The sequence below is a fragment of the Canis lupus genome, chromosome 19 (assembly GCF_011100685.1).
Source record: "Canis lupus familiaris isolate Mischka breed German Shepherd chromosome 19, alternate assembly UU_Cfam_GSD_1.0, whole genome shotgun sequence".
Taxonomy (NCBI): Eukaryota; Metazoa; Chordata; class Mammalia; order Carnivora; family Canidae; genus Canis; species Canis lupus.
The window spans coordinates 6,304,420-6,317,972 of record NC_049240.1 but is presented as its reverse complement, the minus strand read 5'-3'; the positions used below and the strand labels follow the sequence as shown (position 1 = coordinate 6,317,972).

The window sequence follows — 13,553 nt, the reverse complement described above, 5'->3', positions numbered from 1 at the left end:
GCTGCCCTCTGGGACAGATTTCTAATATAGTTTTTACTTTTTATCACTTTGGCTTTTTTATATTTTAATATATATTTTAAAACCTTATTTATTTAAGACAGAGAGAGAGAGTGAGCACATTCACAAGCAGAGGGGAGGGCTGAAGAAGAGGGAGCAAGGACCTCAAGCAGATTTTCTGCTGACTGTGGAATATGACATGATCTCATGACCCTGAGATCATGACCTGAGCCAAAACCAAGAGTCAGTGGCTCAAGAAACTGAGCCACTCAGACACCCCTATGTTTTAGTATTTTTATTAACAAACTTCTGGAATTACAATTTTAAAGTCCCAATTTTAAGTTAACATTGCAAAGCCTACTTATTTTCTGTACAGAAAATGAATTCCACTGTTTATTAATTGATGTTTTATACATATTTTATCTGAACATTTAAGGTATCTTTTTGAATGGTCAGATCTTTAGAGGATTTTAGTGGTTCATGATGAATACATACACACATCACAATTTATATCAATTTCTTGAGTAAACTTATGCATATTTGGAGTTTGGTTAAAATAATGACAAGGGGTTAGAAACCATACAAACAGTAATATTTTTGTTCTTTATATCAGATTTCAGCTTTCTCACATACATTATTTAAAGTGAGGTATGATACCTATTCCTTAGATGAAATTAATAGTTTTCTCACATTGAATTAGTTAAGCCCACAAAAATTTAAATAAATCTTAAAATCGATGTCATGAAAAATTCTTAAACACTATTTTTACAACCAATACAGAAGTAAATATACATCATAATTTTCACAAAATTTTGTGACACAAAAGTAAAGGCCAGAAAACAAACACGATGCTATTATCATGGTTTTATGAAGACAAAACTAATGCCTATTTATGCAATATAATAATGAATACCATAAAAATGTGTATATTATCAAAGAATAAACTGATCTCAAAGGTCGAATTTAGATTATATGGAGGAGGATTAAACTTCAGAATAAATTAGAAAATTTCCTTTACATCACTTCTTTAAGCTGAACTTTTGACAGGAGCTAGAAAAAGGCACATGAAAATCGATTTCTTATATAAGGTGCCACGGCCCCTGTATACTATGTTGTTGAATGAGGAGTCATTGTGAGGATGACAAACTGACACATTTACCTGGAATTCTCCTCTTCACAAAAGTCAACCAAGACGGATGACTTTCACTCCAACCCAATACCTGACCCCTCACCCAGTTTTAGAAGAATTGACCATTGTAGCAGAAAAGCTGTATAGCACTGCTCTCACTTTCCCTGCCCACTTGGCAGCTTAGGCATTTGCCTATGATTGAGCTAGACAAGTCTGAGACAGACAATCATTAAGTGTATACTATAAGAACAAGAGAAAATTAATCAGGCATGTGGTGACCATGATAGAAAACCAGAATCTGGATGAAGAGACATTGGAGGAATAAAGACCAATACTGGTAGGGGCAGAGATGACAACACCAGTCTCCAGTCTCCATCATCAGATATCCATCATCAGCCACTTGCTATGGCATATGTGCAGCTGTGATCCTGGCTTCTGAGTCTCCTTTGGTGCATGACTATTTTTTGAGTCTAACCCTTCTATCCCATCATTAATTCTGAGAGCCAGTCAATATTCTTTCAACAAAAATGTATGTTTCTTCATAAATCATTAGGAATTAGTTCTATGACTGACAGACTTTGCTAAGAAGCCATTTCACTAAAGTTAAGATAGCAAGGGTTTAGTTTTACAATAGTTAATACTCTTATTCAAGCAGTCAATTTAAGAGATACAAACTAACACTTCATGAAGTGGACAGCTTCCTTTTGAAGAACTGCAAAATGGGGCTTAAGGCTTAAGAAAGAAGCTTTCATGGGATAAAGAATAAAGCACAAGAAAGTGAAAAATAGAAAATATCTAATTGGCAGGGGCTACAAAACCAGCCTTGCTTGGGGTGAAAAAGCCCAGAGTCGGTTTGGCACTTGGGGATGGGTTAACTGGGAATACAGTTTCCGGTTAAGTGGAACATTGAAAAGAACACGAAATACCTAAATTTCAGTTTGCTGATATGGCACCCTAGGCATGAGCATTTCCAATTTGGGCCTAGAAATTTCTTTCAACAGTTCCCCCTTTTGATTATCCTCATGACCATTTAAGGACTTTGGTCAAAAATATTAGTCTCAGTATGGCTGTCGTTACCATTGCCTCTTTAGGCCTCAGAACAGTTTTCACAAGAGGGGATTTCAGGCTTGTGTTTTTAGAACTGTTATATTTTTCTATTCTCTTTTCATTTTGATGGGAGGCAGATCATATGTCACCGGCCACTGGCTGCCCACATGCATTTAAAACTTTTGAGAGAACACAGCATACCTGGAAAAGAATAATAATTATTAGAAACGAAACAATGCCCATGGTTTGGAAAGTACTCATGAGCCACAGTTCCCAGGACCCACCAGCTAGAATCAAATAAGTCAAGAAATGATGCCAAAGAGGGGAGTACTTTATAAAGCCAGTTGGCCTGTTTATGTATTTTGTGTAATAGTGTCTCCACTTCCTCAGAAATATTTATCCTGACAGCTTGTTCCAGAGAAACTAAAGTACTGGAAATAAGGGAGAAGTTTATGATGGGAAGAAAGAACCATAGGGTCACCAGTATCATAGCAAATCCAGCAGCTGGCTGGAGATTAGATCACACTCTTTTGGAATGGCCTGACAGATAAGAACAATAGCATTATCTTTTTAGGCAAGGGCAAGGAAAAATGTAGACAAAAGATCACAGAGACCTTCAAAGTAAGTATTAGGAAATGGATGGCCAGAGAGAAAACGAGGAATGAAAAGAAGTGGTCTTGATGTGATGGCTTAGAAGGAAGCAGTCTACCCTGTTTTCAACTATTTCTCTTCCTGGTGAATTTAATTTTGAGGTCTCTGGCATTTGAAAGGGACCCGATGTCAGATGAAACCTTCAGTTGTGACATATGCAAATTCCCATAGTTAAAGATCTGATGAGAGTTCATTATAATGGAGATGATAAGGAAATTTGATTGTTTCTGTGATATCCAACATTTTAAGGTGATAACTGGGGTTGACTAATAGCATTGTGTTAGAACACAGTGGGCTTTTAGGAATTTTATACAATTGCTAGAACACTGATATTAATAACATACCCATAGAAATATAATCCAAGAAGTTTACACACTGTTTCTTATTTGACAATGCTTTCTATGCAATTTAACATGTCAAATAAGCCTAATTATTTTAATATTTCTCTCTCTAGAAGGAGATGGAACAAATCTTTTGAGATATTCTGGGGACTCTGGAAAAAATCCCAACGTTAAGGTAAACATTTAATTTAGAATTTGATTTTTGAGAAGTTTGTCAAAAAATATACACTTACCATTTAAAGACTTCAAAGGCAAATACAGAAAGTTACGTAGTTATAAGAAACCTTAGTGGCTTTAAAATTGAGAAGATTGAGTTTTCTTAAGTAGTCAAACCTGATGAAGAAAACATGAAGCACAGTAAATTGTTTTGGTAAAACACAAAACTTCTACTTTCCAGGCAGATTACTTAAATAGTAAAGAAAAACATTTGTTTACAGTTTTTTTAATTAAGAGAAGGCCAATAATCTAAGAAAACTTTGTCTTTTTAACAGAGAAAAATAAATAAATGCTAATTTTGAATCAGAGTACTTTTAATATTAAAATATTTTCAAAAAGATACTTAAATAAATCCATTCTAACATTCCAAGCTAGCCTGACCACACAAAAAAAATTCCTTTCCCAAGATTCTTTTTCCCAAGAATCTTGTTTCCCAAGTTTCTTTCCCAAGATGGAAAAAGAATATAACTGTTTATATTCATTTAAGGACTTGTCCTTTTTATTCTCTCTTCCTCTTTCTGAAACAATCGATTGTTCTACTTTAGGACAAAATTATTCTTTTTCCCTTAACAAAAACACAAGTCCATACTTCATACCTTTTCTTACCAAAAATATATCCTACTTGCCTGCATAAAGATCTTTCCCTAATTATTTCTAATAGTTTTAATTATACATGTTATTTAGAATTTTTGACCCTTAGATTTCTTAATTACTAGTGAAAACTAAAGAAGTAAGCAATTTGTACTTTCTGTTACACTAGGATTGGCAAATTTATAAATGTTTCATAATTTCTAGAAATACATTCTTCCTCACAGTAAAATTTTCAATGTGGCACAAAGTATGTTTACTCATAGACTCAAATATCGTTTAGTTCCTATGGTAAGTAAGAGCATAAACCTATATTCTGTAATTAATATTTCATCATTTTATTTGGAAATGATCAAGGTATTCAATGACTATTGATCATTTATGTCAGCATAACTTTAAGGTTGCAAGTTGCCAAAAAAATTTTGGAAACTATTTTTAAGCAGACATACCATGAATCATAATTATTGTTGAATAATCCATTTATAAGCTTTTACTTACACCTATTTAATTTACTTATTAATAATTATGTTTAGATAATTCATGAAATTTTCATGAGACGTTAAACAGCTAATCAACATCTTAAATTATCTTTCTTGCTGACAAATTATATAACAGATATTAACATGAGCTTATTTGACTGTTAGAAAACGTAGGTAAAATAAAAGTGTTATACTCAAAGCTGAGGTCTCAAAAGACATGCCTGTTTTAATTAAACCAACAGAGATCTTATAAGCTCATTTTAAACTTTTAGTTATTAGTCAAGATGATAATGCAAAACTCCCTACCTTATAAAACAAAAAACATCCTCTCCCCAAAAAAATACAACCGGTTGGACCCAAATTGTGTTTTTCGCAGATATAATATGTTAAGGTTACCTGCTTAAACTTTTTATTACTATTTATGGAAAAGGCTTTTAAGAGTTTTCATTCACTTGCTTTCTAAATACCCTTTCCTTTTTTTCCCTTCGGATAAGACTTACCTCCCTGAAGTTTGCATTTCAAAGAGATGGCCCTCAAGTCTGAGAGAACCCAGGAAGAATGCTTACATCTCAAAGGCACAGAGGAAGAACGTGAAATTCCTCCAAGAAGGAATTTTATTTCCTAAATCCAGATTTTGAAAACACCTACAAGCCTCTTGAGATGAATAGGGTTGGTTTGGCGATTGGCAAAAGGACAGGTGAACTTTTCTGGATCTCAGTTTGTCAGACAAGTTGTACAGGATGTCCTCAATTTGTAAGACAGTTGTTTTAATTAATTCCTTCAAGAACTGGGTTGCAACCTCAATGGCATCAAGGAGCTAATCCACCACCAATATAACTACATCATCTTCAATTTGCTCCTTTACATAAGGGATAAAATCTTCAGCTAAAATAGAAATTAAAAAATTCCAATGTAATAGATTTAGACCTGTTTGTCTTTGGAATGTTTTTCTTTCCCCCTGGATAAACAGTTTTATTCAGCTTGGTAGAGAAGACCTTAAAAAAAAAAAAAAAAAGTTCCTGTAAGATTTTGAATATTAGTCTCCAATTTGGTCAGTTTACAACCACATACCTACATAAAAATTTCTTTCAAATATTAGTTTTCAGCTGGGACAAACAGTGAATATTCCTGGCACTATCGACTACCTATCCAATAGGCAATATCCTATCCAATAGGATCCAAGAGGCATTCCCGAAGAAGGTGTAAAACATTATTACATTCCCAAGTTCCAGAGCCACTCCCAAAGATAGCCCCTGAAAGCTGGCAATAGTTAGTAGGATGCTCGCTGCAAATACAGTGCACTCCACATTTCTATCCAGCCATCATAGCTAACCAAAAATGGGATGCAACCCACATTTCTGTCTGGCCATATTTTTGAGACCCGACGTGATGTGCGAGCTACCTGTGTAATGCAAGAACCTGCATGTCCCAGACAGAAGAAAACCAAACTGAGTTCTCAGGACATGAAACAAGACAAACAAGAAGGTAACAGCTGTCTGTGGGAGAGAGAAGGATGGATAACCAATAAGGAGCAATGTGAAACTCTACGTTCCTTTCTCGACTGGGCAATACAGAGATCAAGGAGAACTGACTCTGGTAAGATCTCTCACTCTGTTGGCTTCTGACAGTTTTCCCAACATCTCATCTGCGGGCTCTGGAGCAAGTAGGTTTAAAGTAAACAGTGCAGCCCCAGTATCTATTAGAATTTGGCAAGGTTTTCATGAATTTTAATATTAATGTTATTAATTTAATTTAATTTATTAAAATTTAATTTAAAATTAATTTCATTAATTTTAATATTCCAACAACCCTGGGAAGCTCCTACTTGGGGGCCCTCCTTCAAGGACAGATGTTGGAGACGTCCTAGAAGACTTTGGCTTTTGTTTATGGTTTTGTAGTCTTTTCAGAGTGGAAAGGCAAATTCATATAGAGAATTAGTAGACTGAATATTCAAATAAGGAGGATAGAGGGAAATAGTAGAAGTCATATCAGCCTTAGTCTTTTGTTTTAGGCATACAACTCTCCTGTCTTTCATTCTTCATTAGCCTTTTTTTTATGGTGAAAAAATTTATATTTAGATTTATAGCCGGCTGGACTCAGTTTAGAAGATCCCAATTTTGTTGGCAACATCCAAAGCATCATAGTCAGGAGCCAGTCGAACATATGCTTCCTTCCCTCCATCAGGCCTGATCAAGGTGTTGAGCTTGGCCACATCAAAGTCATAGAGCTTCTTCATAGCCTGTTTGATCTGGTGCTTATTGGCCTTGACATCCACAATGAACACAAGTGTGTTGTTGTCTTCTATTTTCTTCATGGCTGACTCAGTAATTAGGGGGAACTTAATGATGGCATAGTGATCAAGCTTGTTTCTCCTGGGGGTGTTCTTTCAAGGATATTTGGGCTTCCTTCGGAGACACAGGGTCTTGGGTCGTCGGAATGTAGGTGACATGTGGATCTTTTTTCATTAACCTTTTGAAATGAATCTTCTGATGAAGCTATTTTAGATTTTTCAAGCCCTTTTGGAGGATTCTGCAAGCCAATTAAAATAGGTATCCCATTCAGTTTGTTTTATTTGGGAATCCTTGCTCTTAAATGAATACTCTTATCTAACTGGAACATTCCCCATGATGACCATAGTAATTATAGATTGTCTTAGTAAGATTTTGCCATTTCTGTAGATATCTAGAGCTTGTAAGACCACAGTTCATAGACATAAAATAAGCAGGCCTTTTGGAAGGTAATGAGTTCAATTCTTTGAAACTTGAGGATTTCATTTCTTTAGCTAAGCCTTAGATCTTTCAGTGCCAAATTAATACCTAAAAAGGATGTGCTGCTACTGGGTTGAGGATTTTATGGTATTTCATAGTGTCCTTTGTTACATGGAAATTTCCTTGAGGTTGGTGGGTGATCGACTTATCCTATCACAAGAGTCTTAGCGTTAGGTAGAGAGCACTCTAATAGCTTTTAAGTGCTCAACACATGCTCACCAATTTTGTGGCTTTGGTTTCCAAGATTCCATTAGCAACAGATCTACTATTTCTTTCAGGAGAAGGTTCCTTTATTCAATTAGAGTGGTGAACGCCCTAATGGCTTTTAATAGTCTGACCCCCCACCTTCTTAGATTTTGATTTTGATATTCAAAATGGCCTGAATTTCTTGTCTTAATTTATTTCCCCAAATCTCCCAGCAGTTTATGCTGTAGACTAACCTCAAGGCTTTGTGAGTCTAACAGTGTTGGCACATGATGCAGACTCTTAATACGATTATCCTGGGAACTCTAAAAAATTCCAGAACATTTCCTAGACCCCAGGTTACATATAAATATTTTAAAAAATGGGATCCCTGGGTGGCTCAGTGGTTTAGCACCTGCCTTCAGCCCAGGGTGTGATCTTGGAGTCCCAGGATCGAGTCCTCCGTTGGGCTCCTTGCATGGAGCCTGCTTCTCTTGTAATGCAGTGGGATGTGGTCAGGTGTCGGGATTATCAATCAGACACTTTTTTCACTTCTGAAAGGACATCCAGTTAATACAAGGAATAGGTTCAAAAAATAATATTTTACTAAACTAAGGGACTCAAGTATCATAAAATAAGCCAAAGAAGGCATCACTTCAGAGTACCCTCCCCCCCAAAAAAAACATACGAATGTTGGTAGTATTGTAAATATTTTTAATTTTCTGTATATTATAGTATTTTGTCATTGTAAAAAACACTTTCTGGGTTAGAAGAGACTGTGTCTCCTTGAGCTAGGCAATCCTTGAAGATGACAGAAGGCCCAGACTGGTACATATCAAAGATGCAAACTAACCAATCCACAGCCATTTTTCCCGACTTATGTACCCCAAGGAGGCAATAATCCTCTGCTTTAATGATGCTTGGGCCTGATGCCAGGCAATTGAGGACCATTCCTACAGCTGAAAACCCACCAAAATTATTCAAACTAGCCAATCCCAAATTGTTCATATTACCCTGCTTGCCTTGCGTTTCCTGTGGAAATCTCAATAAAAAGCAATGGCCTGCACCTTGCCCTTGTTTCTGTTTTCCATCTCCTAACCGTCCTGGTGTTTTTCTTCTGTGGCTCTGCATGTTGCACAGAGCCTTCTGTTTCTCTAACCTCTAAATAGAATAATCTTATTGTTCCCTGAGCCTCCTTCATGCTCTTCTTGTGGCTGCGCCTGACTGATCAAGTCATAAAAGAATCACATTGGTGATCAGCAGATTATAAGGATTATGTGTTCACTTGATATATGAACTTGTGCATGTTATTTAACTTCCTTCGTGGGGACAAGATAACTCTCTGGCACTGTTGTACAAGAAGTAATTGTAACTTATGGTACTTAGAACAGTTGATTCCAACTTATGGCATTACATTAAAATCACCTGAAGAGATTAAAAATAAAAACAGAAGTAAAAAGAATGCATATTCAATTAAGCAAAAATATATAACAATTAAGTCAAAACTCCTGGTGATGAAATCTGGGCAACAGTGATTTTTTGCAGTGTTGAAGACATCCCATGTAATGGAAAACAGATGCCATTCTTATGAAATTGTTGCCCAGTGACATAGTGGATATGTTTATAAACATAGATATCAAAGACATAACTGATTCCATTTTAACACCTATTCCAGATCATCTCAGAAGGACTAAATATTTCTCTGGACAGTGGTAGGCTTTCTGCCTGCTGGCATTTTTTGGGTCCCAGTGCAGTGCAGAGGCATAACCCAATAAGAGCATGGTGGTCTCACAGAGTTGAGAAAATTTCATTGCAGGAGACAATCATGAAAAAAGACTTAAAAATACTTAGTGAAATGTTTAGAAATGCATATGAATAATATATAAAAATAATAACATATCATGAAAAGAAGGTTACCCCTCCTCAGGAATGTAAGTTTGGTTTAGCATCGCCATGTCAAAAAACATACATCATTTATCATATTAATAGCATAAATCAGAAAAAGCATATATGATCATACAATTAGAGAAATAACATGTAACAAAACTAAACATCCATTTGTAAGAACTGTCTGTCAGCCAAGAATGAAAGAAATTTTCCATTCTGATAATGGGCATCTTTGAAAAACCTACTTCTAACTTTATACTTAGTGATGAATAAATGAATGCTTTCCCTCTATGGGAAGGCATGGATGCCCATTTTTACTACTTCTATGTAACACTGTTCTGTACGTTCTATCTAGTGTAACAAAAAAAAGAAAAAAGAAAAAAAAAGAAAAGTAAGTTCAAAGCATGCTTATTGCAAAAAAAAAAAAAAGGAAGCAAAAGTATTTTTTTCACAGAAAGCAAGATGTTATTATTGATAGAATATCCAAAGAAATCTAGAAAAAAAAATCAATTGTTTTTCACACACTGGGAAAAAATAGTAAATGAAATAAAAATACCATTTAAAGAGAATAAAAAGACAAAATAATTTGAGATAAATTCAACACAATGCATGAAAAACGAATATACTAATAATTACAAAATATTTCTGACAATAATTTAAGAAGACCTAAAATGCAGAGATATCAATTACATGGATTAAAATAAGTGATATTGGGATGCCTGGGTGGCTCAGTGGTTGAGCGTCTGCCTTTGGCTCAGGGCGTGATCCCAGAGTCACAGGATTGATCCCCACATTGGGCTTCCTGCATGGAGCCTGCTTCTCCCTCTGCCTATGTCTCTCTCCCTCTCTCTTTCTCTGTGTCTCTCATGAATAAATACATAAAATAAAATAAGTTATTTTTTAAAGTTCTTGGTTCACCCCAATGGATCCATAAACCCAGCATAATCCCAATCGAAAATACCCCCAAACATTTTTTTTTTTTGTTTTGTTTTGGTAGAAGTTAAAACTGATTCTAAAATTTATATGGAACAACAAAGTGATTTAAAAAACTAAAATAAAATTGAGATAGAACAAAATTGGAAGGCTTACACTAATGTATTTACTTTAAGACCTATTCTCAAAGTATCAAGTGCTGTAGTAGTCACGTAAGGAAAGACTTGTTGATCAAATGCAACAATTCAGAGTATAGAAACCCATTATTCACTTCCACTAAAATCTGCCTCTGTCCTCTGCTCACGCCATTAAAAACTAAGCCTTTCCCCAGATCATGTTGACTTTTGACAGTGCTGCCATAAGCAAAAAATAATATTTTTACTAAATCGTGATGGAAGAGAGTAATATGTAGCCGAAGAAAGGTACTTTAACTCTTTCTGCTTCCCAAGTAGTTATTAACTAAATTGGTCATACACTTAAACATAAAAAACATAAAGCTGTATAAATTCCAGAAAGAAATACAAGAAAAATTTTCTCTAACATAAGATTAACAGGGTAGGCAAAGATTTTAAAAAGAACTAAGAAAATGCAAGCATTTTAAATATATATAATATGTTATATATACACACACATCATATATATTTACACGTGTCTGTATGTTTATGTTTAGGTATATTTATATGTATATGAATATTCATGTGTGTGTGTCTGTGGGTATACACACACTTGTGAACACAAATTTGGTACAAACCCACAATATAATCCTGTGCAGTAAGAAGGCAAGACCAACTCTATAGTGACCAAGAACAAATCTGTGATGACCTGGAGCCAGAGATAGGCGGGTGCATTTAGTACAAAGGGGCACAAGAAAATTCTGGAGGTAATAGAAAATAGAAATATTCTATAAACTCTAATGTGTTGTGGTTACACAGATTTCAACATTTTTAAATATAGAAAGTGAACATTTAAAATGTGTGCATTTTGGGATGCCTGGGTGGCTCAGGGGTTGATCGTCTGCCTAATTCAACTCAGGGCATGATCCTGGGGTCCTGGGATTGAATCCCACATCAAGCTCCCCACTGGAAGCCTGCTTCTCCTGCTCCCTGTGTCTCTGCATCTTGCTGTGTGTCTCTCATGAATAAATAAATAAATATTTAAGAAAATAAGATAAAATGAGTTCATTTCATCACGTGTCATTATATCAAAAGGCTAATGTGCAAAAGCTTAGTAAAAAAATAATCCTCAAATTCTATCACAAAACAATGAAATATAAATTTCTGGTAGTGAAATCTGTGCATCTGTGTATTTTCTGTAGATTCCAAGAAAATTCTAATATGTAGGAAATGTTGAAAATAACATATTTAATGGAAATTAGGGTCTCATTCTTGTAGACTTTTATTCTTCTACTTAAATCTTGCTTACTAGTAAAAGATTTAATAGTTATTTTTATTTGGTCTCATTTGGTGTGCTCACAGACCTAACTCATCAAAAATCAAACTAATTTGATAATAAAAATCTCCTCAGATCATAATCTTAGGATTATAGAACATCTCCTTTGACTCATAAAATACGGGGAAAAAGGTTGACACAATTTTATACTAAGGGGATTCTTCTTTTACCTTGCCTATAAGGAAATTCTAAAACAACTGCAGTAAACATTTTATAAGAGGGGCTGATTTATTTAACTACTTTTTATGCAGTATGTTGTGCTCAAAAAGAGTTAAAACAAATAACACATTTGATTAATGTGCAGACTCTAGAAAAAGTCTGAAAGAGGAAAAAAATATCAATGAGAACTTATTCTTGGACCCTTGGTTGTCATGAACCCTGCACTGAGCAAAAATGATAAAGAAACAAAAATGAACGAACAAACAAAAAACTTGTTGGAGACAGAATAGCAAAGAGTAACAAAAGTAAAAAAAAAAAAAAAGAAAAAGAAAGATAGAAAGAAAGAATAGACAAATCTGATTATGGGCTATCTTTTTCCAGAAGATTGGAAGATTTAAAACAGACTGAATCCTCTTACCTCCTTCCTACCAGCTTTGTCTCTTTCATGGCTAAGAGTAGGAGCTCTGGAGCTAGACATCCTGGATTTGAATCCTGTCTCTATCATTCACTAATTAGGCGGCAAGTAAATCAACTTTCTGGACTTCATCAATAATCTTGAGTAAAAAAAAAAAATCTTGAGTAAAAAATAACTGCTATCATGTAATATGAAGATTAATTAAATTAATGTTTGTAAAAAGCTTATGTTAAATTAAAATGATTTTAATTAAAATAAATTTTTAAATATATTAATATTATCATTTCAAAATTTTCCCTTATGTAATGATCATACAGAATGGAGACAGTGACTTTTGTATCATCAGAATTCACACATGAGATGATCAAGCAAGAATTATAGCTCTTCAAATAGGATAACAACGTATATGTTTAATATGAATGCAAGTAATGGAGAAAAAGCAAGTCTAGATCTCCTAAAATATACTATTACAAATTTTGCAATATTGGGGGATAAAGTTCTGTTTTTAATAAAAGACTCACAAAGCTTATGGAAATCCGATCTTTGTTCCTGAGACAACAGGTGGAGGCTGGCAAAAACACATCGCGCATGCTGCTGTTATTCCTTCTGCCTATGAGGGGCATCTAATAGATGATGAAACTTTCCTACTGTGTTTTAAGAGATTCTAATAATCTTTCATATTTTATTACTTAAATTTTTATTTAAATTCAATTAATTAACATATAATGTATTACTAGTTTCAGAGCTAGAGGTCAGTGATTCATCAGTCTTATATAATACCCAGTGCTTTCTTATTTTAAATCTCTAGACATTTCTCCAATTGGTGTTAATATTTCTGATAGCTTGCTGTGAATGTATATGGATAATCCTTATGGTTATAATCATTATAAATATTCTTGCTTCTGTAGATATAAATATGAAAACAACATCTAGTGATGCTTCCATTGAAAAATACAATTAAAGCAAGAAAAAAATTAATACAGTCACTGTGTATGGGGAAGAGAGGAGGTATATGAGAACTCTACTGTTCACTCAACTTTGCTATGAACCTAAAACTGTTTTTTAAAAAAAAAGTCTGTTGATTTAAAAAATGTAATACAGCCAAATATAAATAAATTATACATGCAACAAATATAGAATAAGAGGGTTTTGTGACAAACTAATATAAATTATAATTGATTGAGAAGGTAAACAGAAGAAAGATGGGTCATGGATAACTGAACTCCATTAAAAAGAGTAAGATAAAAAACAGAAGGACACTGAGAAATTTAAAAAAGAAATAACCTCAAAGAAGTAGTTATAGTTGGAAGC

The 13,553-nt window shown here is 34.3% G+C and overlaps 1 long non-coding RNA gene across 2 annotated transcripts; it reads right to left on the bottom strand.

Moving 5' to 3' along the window:
* Positions 1–315: 315 nt before the first annotated feature.
* LOC119864435 lies at positions 316–12,358 on the bottom strand. Of its 2 annotated transcripts, none has more exons than XR_005373896.1 (4): positions 12,246–12,358; positions 5,376–5,443; positions 3,399–3,498; positions 316–2,374 (listed from the first exon to the last, which is right to left on the bottom strand). It is a non-coding gene; the product is annotated as an uncharacterized LOC119864435 (long non-coding RNA). The 2 variants fall into 2 exon arrangements; XR_005373895.1 differs by having other exon boundaries at positions 330–2,374; positions 4,949–5,443.
* Positions 12,359–13,553: the final 1,195 nt, after the last annotated feature.